Below are 16885 nucleotides of genomic sequence, written 5' to 3'. Positions count from 1 at the left end.
AGGAACTAACTTGACTAGATTCTGCAGTGTACTGGACCCCATATCACCCAGTCACAGCCTTCCGGCACCTTGCTGGCCCTGACCACTGTAGATCACTGGAGTGATTCTACAACCCCAACAAGTGAGAGTCACAGAACACCTGTCCTTGAGGGAACCACATAGTTCAGCACAGCTGGTGGGCAGATTGCACTCCCCCTCAACAAAACTGAACACCATAGATGGAAAACATAATTCACCTCTGCCTAGTAGGAGGGCAAAAGGCAGCTGATCTCCCAGAGTGGGGGCAGTTGAAAGGCAGAACTGACATTCCAGAGCAGGGGCAGGGCAGAACACGGAGCCCACCTCCCAGAAAGGGGCTGGTGAAATGCAGAGCCTATCTCTCAGAGTAGGGGGTTGGGAAAAACATGGACCCCACCTCCCAGAGTGGGGGCTGGGCAGAATGCTGAGCTTAACTCATGGAACCATGGGCAGGGTATGATGCTGAGTTGCCGTACTTTGTTGGGGGAGGGACTGACTTGCTAGAGCCAAAGTGGCCACTGCCACCATCTGGTGAAATAAGAAACATATTTGACTAGCTTGGAGAATCTGAATAGTGAGCAATCAGAGAGCTCAATTGCAACTTGCCCTGTGGGCAGAAGGGACCAGCAACTGCTCACAAACCAGCCTCCTGGCTGGAACACTTCAGAGATCCCAGCTACACCAGATGGCCCAACACATCAAGAAAGCCTTGGGCTCAAATGCTCTGAACTGACTTCACCCAAAGCTGTCTGACAAGGAGGGGCAAAATCTATCACCTCACAGCTCAGCATGCCAACCTTGAGAAGGGACAGGGACACTGAGATAGCACCTGTCAAAAGCACCAGCACATGGATTTGAAGTCAAACAAATAAGTCCAGAGCTTTCAGTGAACTGATTTGATTATTTTATTTTTTTTAATATTCCCTTTTTATTTAGTATTTAAATTTTTCTTACTATTATTTTCTTAGCTTTATTAAAACTTATTTTCTCTCCTTTTCTTGTGCTACAATCCAGTATTACCTATCTCCCTTTTCTTCTCTGTCCAAATATCAATCAGCTTAGCCATCTCTTGCCCAGTTTTCCTTTCTCTTCCACACTATTTTTTCTACCCTTTTCTCCACTTTCCCCTCTTGCCTCCCCCTACTTTTCATCCCACTGTCCCTACCTTCCACTCACCACTATTTAATAGTCTACTATACCAACTCTATACATTATCCCCTCCATCCTATCCCTCTGCAATCCCTGACAAAAGCACCCTCCCCCACAACACCCAAAGTACACTTTAACACACAATAGGGTCCTATTACCCTATAGCCCTCACACATCACATCCCTTCTGCCCTCATCCCACCCCACCTTTTTGCCCTCCCCTCTAATGTCATCTTTTTAATTACCTAAGTATCTATCACTAGCCAAACAATCATTATCTCCCCCAATTCCCACTGTTTATAGATAGTATCACCAAGGGGTTCTCTATATATTTTGTAAAAAAAACTGGTCTGGTATTGAATCTGTGAATTTGTTATTGCTAAATTATACCTCCAGGTCAGGGAACAAAAATAGCACATCAGCATAGCTAATGACTAAACCATAGTCATTAGCATAGTCAAGGAGAAGATAAAAGATGATTAAAACCCCAACTAACCAATCAATAACACAGGAGCAAGGCACAAAGTAGAAACATGGGAAGAAGAAAAAGGCAGGGAATAAAACCCCTCAAAAGACTAATAATAATTCAATTTAGTGGAAAATAAAGGGAAAGAATACCCAGTTGCTGACCCCAGTAGATTTATGATAAGTATGTCCAATGAACTTAATGAGGACTTTAAAGAGGTGCTCAAAGAGGAACTCAAAAAGGAGCTCAAAGAGCAAATCACAGAGGAGCTGAAAGAAGCTTAAAGAGAACATACAAAAACAACATAAAGACTATCCAGACAACACAAATAAAAAAACTCGAGAAGACACAGAAACAACTAAATGAACTCAGAGAGGACTTCAGCAAACTCCAAAATGACACTAAGATTATAAAAAAAGAGATACATGAAATAAAGAAGACAGCACAAGATATGAAAGAGGAGTTTGTCAAAGATATGGAAAACCTCAGAAAAAAGGATAAAATACAAGTCCTAGAAGTAAAAAGTTTCTTAAATGAAATAAGAAAACATACTTGGAAGTCACTCCAGCAGACTAGAACAAGTGGAAGACAGAATTTCAGGGTTCAAAGACAAAATAGATATTAAAGAAAAAAACAGAAGAATTCTTAGACAAAACACCTCTTTCAAGAGCTGCAAAAGGAACACACAAGAACTCAGCAATTCCATCAAAAGACTAAACCTGTATCATGGGCATTGAAGAAGGAGAAGAGGTGCAAGCTAAAGGTATATGTAATATATTCAACAAAATAATAGCAGAAAATTTCCCAAATCTTGAGAAAGAGATGCCCATTCAGGTACAGGAAGCCTCCAGTATACCAACCAGACATGACCAAAATAGAACCTCTCCACCACATATTATTGTTACAACAATTAGCGTAGAGAACAAGGATAATATTGAAGTCTGTAAGAGAGAAAAATCAAATAACATATAAAGGTAAACTCATCAAAATAACAGCAGATCTCTCAACAGAAACCTTAAAAGTAAGAAAGGCATGGAGTGAAGTATTTTGAGCACTGAAAGAAAACAATTTCACTCCTAGGATACTGTACCCAGCAAAGCTGTCATTCAGAACTGATGGAATTATAAATGTCTTCAATGATAAACAGAAACTTAAACAATGTATGACCAACAAACCACCACTACATAAGATTCTGAAAGGAATCCTACACACAGAAGGTGAAAACAAACATAACCACAAAGGACAGGAAACATTAAACCTCAAGAGAAAAACAGACAAGTAACCAGAGTGTAGCATAGAATTCGCTGTATAGATACAAGTCCTTAAATAACAAAAACAACTAAAACATACCTGTCAGTGTTAACACTGCATATTAATGGGATTCAACTCCTCCATCAGAAGACACCATTTGGCAAGCTGGATTAAAAAGGAAGACTCAACAATCTGTTGTTTACAAGAAACCCACCTTACTGACAGAAACAAACATTGTCTTAAGGTGAAAGGGTGGAAGAAGATTTATCAAGATAATGGCCCCCCAAAACAGGCAGGAGTAGCAATACTTATATCAGATAAAGTGGACTTCAAACCCAAATTAGTCAGAAGAGACAAAGAAGGTCACTTCATATTAATAAAAGGAGCAATACATCAAGAGGAAATAACAACTTTTAACTTACATGTGCCCAATGTTGGTGCACCCCACTTCATTACACATATACTAATGGACTTAAAAACACAGATAGACCCCAACACAGTGGTAGTGGGAGACTCTAATACTCTATTACCAATAGATATGCCATCCATACAAAAAATCAACAAAGAATTTCTAGAATTGAATGACATCATAGATCTAATGGACCTGACAGATGTCTACAGAAGATTCCATCCTGCAACAGCACAATATACATTCTTCTCAGCAACCTATGGAATGTTCCCCAAAACAGACTATATCTTAGGGCCCAAAGCAAGTCTCAACAAATATAAGAAAATTGAAATAATCCTCTGCATACTGTCTGACCACAATGCAATTAAACTAGAACTAAACAACAAAAGCAGCAGAAAAAACTCAAATAATTTGAGACTGAATAACATATTGCTCGATGATCATAGAATTAATAAGGGAGGAAAGAAAAAAGTTCCTGGAATTTAATGAACATGAAAACACAACCTATCAGAACCTATGGGACACAGCAAAGACCATCCTAAGAGGAAAGTTTACAGCCATAAGTGCATATATTAAAAACACAGAAAGATGAATTTTTAATAAATGACCTAATGCAGCATCTTAAACTCCTAGAAAAACAAGAATAAGCTAAACCCAAAATAAGCAGAAGGAGAGAAATAATAAAAATAAGGGCTGAAATCAACAAAATAGAGACTGAAAAAACCATATAAAGAATCAATGAAGGAAAAAGCTGGTTCTTTGAAAAAATAAACAAAATTGACAACCCCCTGGCAAATCTGACTAAAATGAGGAGAGAAAAGACCCAAATTAATAAAATCAGAAACGAAAAGGAGATAACAACACCACCAAGGAAATCCAGGGAATCATCAGGGACTACTTTGAAAATATATATTCAAATAAATTGGAAAATCTAGAAGAAATGGAAAAATTTATAGATACATATGACCATCCAAAATTGAACCAAGAAGACTTTAGTCACCTAAAAAGATCTATAACACACAATGTAATTGAAGCAGCAATAAAGAGTCCCCCAAAAAAGAAAAGTCCAGGACCTGACAGATTCTCTGCTGAAATCTACCAGACTTTTAAAGAACTGATACCAACACTCCTTAAACTTTTCCATGAAATAGAAAGGGAAGGAACACTGCCAAACCCATTCTATGAAGCCAGTATTACACTCATCCCAAAACCAGACAAGGACACAACAAAAAAAGAGAATTACAGGCCAATCTTTTTAATGAACATAGATACAAATATCCTCAATAAAATAATGGCAAACCAAATTCAACAGCACATCAAAAAGATCATACACCATGACCAAGTTGGCTTCATCCTAGGGAAGTAGGGATGGTTCACATATACAAATCATTAAATGTAATTAACAGAAGCAAGGACAAAAAACACTTGATCATCTCAATAGATACAGAAAAAGCCTTCAATGCATTCAACATCCTTTCATGATAAAAGCTCTGATGAAACTAGGAATGGAAGGAATGTACCTGAACATAACAAAGGTATATATGACAAGCCCATAGCTAACATCATATTAAATGGGAAAAAAACTGAAGCTATTTCTGTTAAAGTCAGGAATGAGACTTCCTGTTCTTATTCAATATAGTCTTGGAATTCCTAGCAAGGGCAATAAGATAGGAAAAAGAAATAAAAAGAATATAAGTGGTAAGGAAGAAGTCAAATGATCCCTATTCACAGATGACATGATCTTATACCTAAAAGACCTGAAAAACTCCACCAAAAAACTCCTAGACACCATGAACAGCTTTAGCAAGGTAACAAGATACACAATCAATTTACAAATATCAGTAGCCTTTCTATACACCAACAATGACCAGATTGAGAAAGAAATTAGGAAAACAATTCCATTTACAATAGCCCCTCCCCCCCAAAATCAAATACCTAGGAATAAATTTAACAAAGGATGTGAATGCCCTCTACAAGGAAAATTACAAACCATTGAAGAAGGAAATTGAAGACTACAGAAGAAGGAAAGATCTCCCCTACTCATGGGTTGGTAGAATTATAGTAATGAAAATGGCTATACTACCAAAAGCAATCTACACGTTCAACACAATCCCTTCAAAATCCTAATGACATTCATCACAGAGATTAAAAAATCAACCCTAAAGTTCATTTGGAAACACAAAAGGCCACGAATAGCCAAGGCAATACTGAGCAAAAAGAGCAACACTGGAGGTATCACAATACCTGACTTCAAACTACACTACAAAGCATAGCAATAAAAGCAACATGGTACTGGCACAAAAACAGATATGAAGACCAGTGGAACAGAATAGAAGACTTGACACAAATCCACACAGCTACATCCACCTAATTTTTGACCAAGGCACCAGAAACATACGATGGAGCAAAGACAGCTTCTTCAACAGATGCTGCTGAGAAAAGTGGCTATCTGCCTGCAGAAAACTGGAACTAGATCCTTGTCTGTCACCTTATACAAGTGTCAACTGAAAGTGGATTAAGGACCTTAATATAAGACCTGAAACGCTGAAGCTAGTGCAGGAAGGAGCAGGGAATACACTGGAAGCAACAGGCATAGGCAATGACTTCCTCAAATGGCTCAGCAACTAAGAGAAAGGATAGACAAATGGGACTACATGAAATTAAAAAGCTCCTGCACAAAAAAAGAAATTATTTCTAACTTGAAGAGGCTGCCCACAGAATGGGAAAAAATTGTTGCCAGCTATACATCAGACTGAGAACTAGAATATATAGAGAGCTCAAAAGATTAAACTTTCAAAAAAAATCAATGACTCAAAAAAAGAATTGGGCAAATGAACTGAACAGAGCCTTTTCAAAGGGAGAAGTCCAAGTGGCTAAAAAACACATGAAGAAATGGCGACCATCCTGGCCGTAAAGGAAATGCAAATCAAAATCACATTAATATTCTACCTCACTCCTATCAGAATAGCAACCACCAAGAACACAATGTGGGAAATAAGGAACCCTCATACACTGCTGGTGGGAGTGTAAGCTAGTACAACCACTATGGAAAACAGTATGGAGGCTCCTCAAAAAAACAAAAAATAGAATTGTCATGTGATCCAGCTATACCACAACTAGGGATCTATCTGAAGGAATGTAAGTCAGGTTACAACAAAGGCACCTGCACACCCATGTTTATTACAGCACTATTCACAATAGTGCTAAGCTATGGAAACAACCAAGATACCCCACTACTGATGAATGGATTAAGAAAATGTGGTATTCCATTTATAATGGAATTTTACTCAGCCACAAACAAGAATGGATTTCCAAGTAGCAAGGATTATAGGCATGAGCCTCCATAGCCTGGCTAGGTTTTATGTCTTATTTTGTTTTTTCACTGACAATAAATATTTCAGCTTTCTTATTTCATTTTTGTGATGCCAAATAATTTTCAAGTTTATTTCATTTTCTGTTGTCCAAATACAAAGCTGTATCCACACCACAAATGTGTGCAACCAAGACATTTATATTCTAATAATTTCACATTATGTTCTCCCATTGGATCCTCTTCTGGCTCACTAAAAACTGACCAGGCTAACAAGGGATGGGGAGAGCACATTCTTAGGTGGCCCCATTATGAGTCTTGGGTAGGAGAGGGGAAACCAAGGATGAAAACAGTCTCTTTGACCTATCCTCATTTATCTTTACCTGGGACCAGGCTGGCCAGGGGACCTCAAGTCATGGCTCCTGAGCCCTGGCCCCTGTACTAAAGGTCAACCTTTAGTTAGGTGAGTGAGAATCGGTCTACCTGAGGTGGCAGGGAGGAGGAAACTACTCACTCCAACTGCCATCACAGTCGAGGTGAAAACTTTAGCCTTATCCTTGATCCTTGGCTACTGGACCCTGCCTATTTCCCTTTGCACCTGGGTTCCTTTCTTTAGGGCAATTGCTCCATATGTGACATCAACAATTTCTGCTGTCTTACTAGTTAAACTTAAAAAACTGTGGTAAAAACAGTCACCTTCAATTCAAAGATTTCTCAATTTGATAATGTTTTTTGTTTGAATCTGCTGCAATAGCCCTATTCCTGGCCCTTCAATCTCCATGTCATTTTGCTAATGGTCAGTTTTATTATCATAATCATACTCTTCAATGTGTGATAGATAATAAGGCCAGTCCTTATTAACTAACTTTCATTAGTGAAAAACCCTTTTGGCTCATTTGCATCTTGATAATGTTTTGAATCACTTTCACAGTAGATTGTCACCATGAAACCAGATGACCACAAGGGATGTCAGAAAAGACTTGGTTTCACCCTCTACTCACCCTGGCCCTTCTGCTACTATGCCATCCTTGATATATGGGCAGATATTTATATTCTAATACTTGCAGGCAAGGCAGAGGAAAGTGGAAGAGGTGCAGCATAACTCAATAGATTCTGCAGAGGAAAATGATGGTGAAAAGATTTAAAATTTAACTAAGAAAAGGAGAATAAGTTGTGGGGACAGATTCTGCTTTCAGAATTCTGTGGGCAGAATGTGGATCTGTCGCTGTGTAATAACTGGGGCTGCCTCTAATTACTCCACTGGAAATTAGTCTTATTTTGAAGACTCCGTCTGTCTTGTAGAGCCTATATTTAGAAACACCTTTGAAACACAAAGCCAGGAAAGAAGTGATAAGTTAGATAATAGAAACTTTGCCAATAGTAATGGGAAAAAATGGAAGCATCTTGGAACAAGAAAGGTCAGAGCCAGGTCCACCTACCTGCTTTCCAAGAAAGGGTAATAGTATGCCTGGAAGCTGACTCAGACCCCAGGGAAGAAAACAAGCAGGGGAAAAAGTGAGATGAGAGGACCAGAAGCAGAAATGTTAGAAAAAAATCTTCGCTGGTGTCAACTTTTTGTGATTAAGTTTTACTTTTTTTTGCTTTGTTTTGTTTTTAAACTAAGGAGTACATGCAATGAGAATGGCCAGTACAGTCTCAAATGATCGTGAATGCTGTTTAAAACTCATGTGGGGTCCTTAAACTTTTGGGTCCATTTCCTATTGAAGTCTTTTTTTAAGACAAAAAAAAAAATAGCCTTCACATCTCTTTAGCTCTTTAGTCGCAAAGAGCTAAAGGCCTTAATGTATAACACAAGCTTTGAGTTACAAGGAACACTATTTCACAGAGAACCAGGTACTTCAACCAAGGGTCAGTAGGTGGCAAACTTGGAAGTCCTGTATTGAAATTTCCCATTCCAGAAAAATACAGCAAACCCTTGGTATCCCCGGGTCTGTGGTTCAAAGGAGGCCGCCACTGAGGAAAACCTGTGCATGCCAGGCTGCAGAGCATTCAGTGCTGTAGAATGCATGCTTGATTCATTTTTCCCAAGGCAGCCACCAAAGCCACGCTGCCTTTCAACGCATCTCAAATTTTACCTTATCACTTTTATTAAGTGCATTCACTTTTGCCTTGCTTTTTGGGCACTAATTACTTTTTGGGAGGCAGATTTTCACAAAATTAAATGCAGGGAAACGGCAGATCACACAAGGATTTAAACACAACAGAAGATAACAGAGGACTGACAGAGCTTTTCCACACCAGAGCTGCTCATGCAGCGTGGGAATTTGAAGTTTTTGTTTTTGAAATTTCTTTTTATTTTTAAAATTTGTCATTACTACTACTACTATTATTATTTTCCATACTTGGCCAAAACGACATGTAATAAATGCATGAATAAGGTCGGTTTTTGGTACTGGAGGTTCTAGTTTCTTTTTTTTGGAAGGGGTGGAGGGTGAATGGTGGGTGGTTTGTGTGCAGTCCTAGGTGCCTTTGTACGCATTTGTGGTATATTGTAAAGCACACTGAATACAAAATATATCCATTTTCAATTAGTTATGAAGATATGACCAATAAGTTAAACCAATATGTGTTGATGTCAGTTAGTCAATCAGTCTCCCATGGTCACATGTGAGTGCTGTGTCTATCTCAGCCCCTCTGGGAGGGACAGTGAAATACATGGCTCCTTTGCTTCTAGTAATCTGTGATTTTGGGTGTTCCATCCCTATCTGAAGTCTTACTTCCCTCACTGTGTTATAAACTGGAAGTAGAAGCAGAGAGGTTCCAACTTTTTGTGGTGGGATAAGATTTGGATTCCATTTGGAGAGGGGGATGTTGATTGCTAACAACATTTGAATGAGTCTGTTAGGGTACAAAGAATATAATATTGTACAAAACACCTTCTGTTACTTTACTGTAAACCTGGGTTTGATGTAAACATTTTTTTCTTCATTTCTGGAATCCCCAGTTTAGAGTTTATGCTGATAACTTCTGCATAATTTAAATAAATTCTGACAAAATTGCTTCCTCATTCATTTTCTTTAGTAGCCAAATTAAAGGTTTTTAGATTATTAAGCACTTCAAACCTTTTCTCAATCTTCTCCGTCATTGCCATGTTGATCTTGGATAGCAGCTTGCCATTGCTAGGCTTTACAGTTATGTGGTATGTTAGGGAGGTAGCTAGTGCCTTAGCATTTATTTTATTGTGGACATGTGTTGCTTTTATTATCCTCAAATTCCTTCCTTGGGAAACTGATCACCCCCAACTCCATGTGATTCCAGCAAGGCTCTCCATCACATGGCCCTGCCTTCCTAAAGGGTGAGGGCATAGATCATTATGGCTGTCAGATTCCTTGCACATTAATAAAAGCAAAGACAAAAACCACTTGATCATCCTTTTGAGAGACTGATTTTCCTCCTAAGGGGGAAGGACATGAAATATGATCTCTTCTCTTTGTTCTTGCTAAATTGGGAAGGATATATAACTTTGGGTGCAAATGGGGATCATGCCTGTTATACATTCTAATGGCTTCTTTATCTGATACTAGTAGATTACTTCAGCTTTTTTTTGGTTGGTGTTGGCACTGTTGTGTCTTTATTTTTGATATATGTTTCTGTAGATAGCACAGAGCAATCTTTTTGTTCCTTTCTCCAATCTAACCATCTACATTTAAATTGTGTTGTTGATTATTTACATTTAATATGACTAGTGGTACAGTTGGTTTTAAATCTGTAAACTTACTGTTTGAATTTAGTTTTTGCATTTTTTCTTTTTCCTACTTGCTTCCTCTTTTTCTGTTTTATTCTTTAAATAAAGAATTATTATTCTTTAAATTTTAAAAACTGATTTGAATTTACTTCCTTTTATTGGCTTATTAGTTTTGCTTCTCTTTTTCTCTTGGTGGTGGCAATAAGGTTTATAGAATACTTCATTAACTTAGACCTTGTACCTTGGTATCATATTTCTGGGTGAGTTTGTGGGCAGCTTCCTGACAGCCATTCTTTCTTCATTGTGGTTTGTGATAACTTAACTATACATGGAAATGATGGTGAAGCACATATATATATATATGTTCTACTAAACGCAAACTAAGTGTAGACCCATCTCCATCTTCCTTTTCTGGCTTCTCACAATGGCCGGTGCTTTTCCAATGCTCTCTGTCAAGCAGGGAAGTATGTAGAAGGGCAATTGAAGGGGGAAATATGGCAGTCTTTACCCTCCTCTCTCTCAATACTTGGCAACTACTGATCTTTTCACTGTCTTCATAGTTTTTCAAAAACATATAACCAAGTTGTAAAAAGCTGTAGGCGCCTCCTTCCAACTCCCCCAGGCCTTAATTTGACATGACTTTTGCCAGCATCTGTATCTCTGAGCCTGAGAACTTTCCATGGCAGGTAGACACATGGCATTTGGGAAATGCCAGGGAATTAATTCATCTCTCCCCATGCCCCAGCATTATCAGCCTATGACTGACTGGAGGTGATGTATAATCCCAGCACACTTCTCTTTCTGATGAGTAACTCAAAATTCCCTAACAGGATTAAGCTCCTGTTATCCAGTCTAGCAGCTTTCTTAATTGTGCTCTTTGACTGACAGCCTTCTCTGTTTCACTTCCCCACTCCTCTACAGATATTCCTGGGATACTTGCACTTAATTCTTGTCTGCTCCTGGGGCAACTGTAAACTAAAATACAAGTAAGTGAATTACGAGGGCCCCTCTCATGGTCGAGCGCAGTGTGAATGAAGGGCCTTGAAGCTGACCTCCATGAGTTTCATCATATACCTGTTTACCACTTCAGAAGAGAGATTGCAATCTGCTTTGCACAACATCTGGGGGCTGCAGCTGAGCAATAATGACAGCAACACATATTTTGATAGAGAGGGCTGGGGATAGCTGTACCTGCTTCTGGTCTCCTTGGCTCCTGTAGGCTATGGAGAACATCCAAAAAGTTTGCAAAGCCTTTCCTGTCTTTCCAAAGACAGGGAGGGAGCTGAGGATTGAGACTCAAGGTGAATCATTATCACAGTGTGCAGGATGGACAACCCAACCCTAAGGCTGCAGAAAGGATATCATTTGTTCTTGGAATATCAGTAGCACCCTCAGGTCTGAGGTTGTGCCCAAGTCTGCTGGAGAAGACCACTGAACTTTCTTCTGAGTAATCAGTGTAATAGGCCAATGCCCAGAGTATGGCAGGAAGTAACACAAGCCAGGGAGGTTGAGGTGGGTGCTTAGGAGAGGGCAGGCAACACTCAAGGTCATCAGGATGAACATCTTTCAGTCAAGCCCAGAGAAGACAAAGGGCAGCACTAATGAGGTATTTCCTCACACCCCATGGGGAGGAGGGCACAAACATGGAGACTGGCTGGGGAAGAAAACTAGGGTGTGCATTATAATCCAGAAGTGACTGAAGTACCTTGAATAGGTACAGATGGAAATGGGGGCTTCAGACCTAGAGTTATAGAGAAAGAATATTCCATGATAGGGTACCCTGAGACATGTCCCCTGCGATTAGTAAATCCAGTATTTATCCTTGAATGTTGATCTTTGCACATTAATATATTTGGTTCTGTTGGATAAGTTCTGAGAAATGGCTTGCAAAAACGGTGATTTAAAAACTAAGATGGTGGAGTGGCTCAACCAGTAGAGTGCCTGCCTAGAAAATGTGAGGCCCTGAGTTCAAGACCTAGTATCCCCCCATATTTTTTAATCCAAATATCTATTTAATTCCAATATTAATTCTAAACCTCTTTTAGTTTATTTCCTTGGGTAGTCTAGGCACATAATAGCATTATTTATGAACCATGATAAATTCATTCTCACAGTTCCATTGTTATGTATTTCTGTCTTTCATCTCATGTCTTCATGTATTTACTAGACTTCTAGAATCTCACATAAAACACACAAATTCTTATTTTATTCTTAATTTAATACTGCTAGTTGACTAATATGTATCAAGCAGTTATTAGGTGCTGAAACACTTTTCTAAGCAGTTTACAGGCATTAATCTTGTTTCATTATCAAAACACACTATGAGGTAGGCCTATCCTTAAGCCATTCTTACTTCTACTTTGGTGTGCCTGTATATGTTTCACATCTAGCTTTGTAGAAAAAGTCCGGATTTGTAACATTCGCTAATTTTCGTGATGTAAGTACTCCCAACATGGATGACACAGCACTACTCAGCATGGATTGGGAAGAGAACTTCACAATTCCTCTTTGGACTTGAGGCTGGCCATTCTGGTGTTATGCCATAAGGCAAGGGAGATGGTTACTACTTAAGATATTTGTCAGTTGACTTTGCCTAATTTTAAGAAAGGGAAATCAGCTGGAGTTGGCCCAAGTAGAAAGATACAGTCCCAGAAGGAAGAGCAGAGGCAGCAGGGTGTTGGGAAGGTCTGGGAATGAGGAACAGAAGTGCTGCAGGGCCTCAGTGTCCCTCTTACCCACTGCAGGTCAGCATCCATGAATCTCTGCCCACGGTATGGAGCGCTGCCACCCATCACCCTGAAATTGCTTGTCAAGGTTCCTGCTACCAGCAGAGATGGAGGCCCTTCTGATTGGCTCAGGGGGTCCAGGGTCAACCTCAGGTCACTTAGCCATCACCACAAGGCTTTAGAGGGTCTGTTTGCACCTTCTTGATGACACCCCCTTTCACCTTCCTGCTATGGCTTGCATGCATGTGGTTTGTCCCCAGGAGGTTAAAATGCTGAAGCTGGATGCCCAGTGTGGTGTGAAGTGGTGGAACTTTGCAGAGGTGGGGTCTAGTGGGAGATGGTTGAGTCATAAGGGCACTGCCCTTGGAAGGGATCCATGTAGCTTAATGAAGTTAGTTCCCACAACAGTGGGTTGTTATAAGAGTTAAAAAGGTTAATGAAGGTTATACTGTTAAAAAATCTGAATTGCGGCCAGACACTGGTGGCTCATTCCTGTAATCCTAGCTCCTTGGAAGACTGAAATCAGAAGGATTGTGGTTTAAGGCCAGCCCAGGGATATAGTTTTCAAGATGCTATCTCCAAGAAATAACCAGAGCAAAACTAGCTCAAGCAGTAGAGCAGTTTGCAAGTGTGAAGCCTTAGATTTGAACCACAGTCCCGCCAAAACGAGTCTGAATTGCATCTCCTTTTAAAGAAGTACTATTTTATTTAAGTACAGAATAAACAATAACCCAATTGAAAGCTATTCAATTCAGTGAGTCTGACCCCTGAATCTCTCTGGCTTCCTGTCTCAGTATGTGATTTCTTCTGCACATGTTCCCACCATCATATTCCCATGTAGTGAGGCAGTCAAGGGGGTTCTCAGCCAGAAGCCATATTGATGGGGCTGCCCAATCCTGGTCTTGCAGCCTGCAAAAATGTGACCTAAATCAACTTCTTTTAAAACTAAAGCAGCTAGTCTCAGATATTTTGTTATGGTAACAGAAAACAAATTAATACAGTCCTATTTGCTCGCTCTGCCGTTTTAGTCTTTTGGCCCTAGAACATTGTGGCTCAGTCCCATCTCAAGGCAAAGGTACATCTTCTCTGATGTCTAGAAAGCCTGTTTCACAGGGCTTCCTATTGCTTACACCTCCCTTTATGCTCTTCCTCAGAAAGTCCCTTCCCGAGCATCCCAGCTAACAGTCCACTACATCCATGTCTAGCCTCTTGCTTGCTTCATTTTTCTTCCTAATGTTTAAGATTACATGGAATTCTATTATGTACTTGACTGTTTGCTCATGGTCTCCCCACAGGAATATAACCTATGAGTATAGGCACTTTATCTTGCTTATGACTGCAGTCTCAGCAGCTGCAACTATTTGGTGTGTAGTGCACACACAAAACCTATTCTTTAGTGCATGATTAAATGAGTGAATGGATTGTAGACTTATTATGAAGTGTGTATCTATAAATGGGACTTGACTATTAGTTTTAGTTTTTTGGGGGTAGGGGGAAGGTGTGGAGTGGGACTCAGGTTTGAACTCAGGGCTTTGTGCTTACAAAGCAGGCACTCCCAAATCATGAGCTCTACAGGTTGGATCATACCTCCAGTCCATTTTGCTGTGGTTAATTTGGAGATGGGGATCTCACAAACTGTTTGCCCAGGCTGGCCTCAAACTGCAATCCTCCCTGTTTTAGCCTCCCAAGTAGCTAGGATTATAGGCATGAGCCACTGTCACCCAGCTATTAGCTTACTTCTCTATTGCAGTATTGTTTATTCTGTACTTGAGTAAAATAATATTTCTTTAAAATTGAGATATCATTCAAATTTTTAATGTTCTGACCGTCCCTATATTAACCCTTAGTGTACTTTCACCCAACCCCCAGACAGGCTGCTAAATTAGTGAGGTTTTACAGTAATGTGGAAACTGGCTTCTCTTCTTCATTCAAGGCAGGAAATAGTTGATGTAAATTACAATTTGATGACAAGTATGCCTCCATAAGAAAGGCAAGCGGCACAAGGAATTGTCATTATCGTTTCTGCTTTTAAAAACTCTGTACAAGCAGAAACATTATACATTTGTTTACAAGGCTATTTCATAGATCACTCTGGCAGAAGTCATCTTTAGGTAAACCTTAGCTTAGTAGCTTATAACTATCATCAAAATAAAAGCTGAGGGGGCCTGTCTCAAGTGGTAAAGTGCTTGCCTAGCATGCAGAAGACTCTGGGTTCATTCCCCAGTACTGCCAAACAAATAAAATAAAGACAGGAAAAATAGCTCCCTGCTTAAAAAAAAATTGAGAGAAATACATTTCCAAGAGTATGCAAAAAATTATTTTTCTCATGAAAAGTTCAGAGCAAGAAGCAAAGTATTGTTTTTACAAGCGAAAGCATACATTTGTTCATAGGCAAGCCCTGTTTCTTTCCAAAGCTGGAGAGATTTTTCAGTTGAAGAAAACTGACAAGTTTGCCTCAGGCTGAATTTTATAGTTTTCACCAGCAACAACTGTGTTTATGATGGCTGTACATTGGCCCGAACAAATTCAAGATGAACTACAGGATTGGTATCTCAGATGATCACTAACAAAATGAACAATTTCTTGTGGATCTCCAGGCTTCCTATCCTTAACTTCAAAAAATTACCTTAGAAGTTATTGTTTTTAGATTGAAGTTGATCTAGTCTGCTAAAGTACAAAGTGTTTATACTGCTAAAGCTGTGATTTTCAACATTAGATTTATCTGGAAGCTAAACAAAGAACCCACCAATCCAGTCTTAGGGTGCTACAACTACCACCTCCCCAAAATCAAAAGGAGGACCCAGACACTTTGATTTATTAGATTTTTTTTTTTTTAAATCACTCAACTGGTGGTTCTAACCTGTCACCAGCACAGCACACTGCTGTCCCCAGCTCTGGGCATAGCCTGCAGCAGCATTCCATCTGGGTGGGGGTGGGGCTGCTCACCTTGCTGCCTCCAGGCTCAATGTGAAGACAGTTAAGTTTGTCTCTGCTGCATCTGCTGTTTCAGATGGTTTTAGTTAGCCTACTCTGTGGCCACAGTTTATCTATCAGTTAAGCTGTTCTTCCTTCCTATAAAATAATTCGACAAAACTCTTGTCCTTCCCAGTATATTATTTTGCCTTTCAAAACAACAGCAAGAAAACCCCCCTACAGTACGTAATAGAAAAGAAATGTGGGGTGCCACCTAATGAAGCTGTTGTGTAGAAGTAAAATTGGGGAAAAAAGGAGGGAGAAGCCCCTGGCTCCCAGCAGTTCACTTCTGATAAACAATGGTTTAGCTCAAAGGAAGTTGTGCTAGGTGACTCTGGCAAGTTACACAGCCTCTCTGGGCCTCTGTTCCTAATCTGTAAAATGGGGAATGACACTAACACTGACCCACACAGCTCATGTGAGGATTACATATGCAAAGCATTTGAAGCGTGCCTGGCACAAGTAGGCAGTCCATGCACATTGGTAGTTCTGATCATCACTGTCCTTTTCAAATTCTTGAATTTATAATTGAATGAGGAAGAGTCTCACATGGGGCACGTGAACAAGATCAGAGAGGGCATTCTGATGGTCTTTGGAGCTAACATATTCTGATAGACTTTTGAGAAATTATATGTATATTTGGTGGCTCTGGGTTTGAACTCAGGGCTTCACATTTGCAAAGAAGACACTCTACTGCTCAAGCCACACATCCAGTGCATTCATTTTGCTCTGATTATTTTTGGAGATGGTGTCTCAGGAACTATTTCCCCAGGTTGGCCTCCCAGTATCAGCCTCCCAAGTAGCTAGGATTATAGGCGTGAGCCACTAGTGCCTGGCTTGGAGAAATATTTTGAGCTATGGCATCTTCCTAGGCATAT

The sequence above is a fragment of the Castor canadensis genome, chromosome 3, assembly GCF_047511655.1.
Source record: "Castor canadensis chromosome 3, mCasCan1.hap1v2, whole genome shotgun sequence".
In the NCBI taxonomy this organism is placed as follows: Eukaryota; Metazoa; Chordata; class Mammalia; order Rodentia; family Castoridae; genus Castor; species Castor canadensis.
This window is presented reverse-complemented; position numbering follows the sequence as displayed.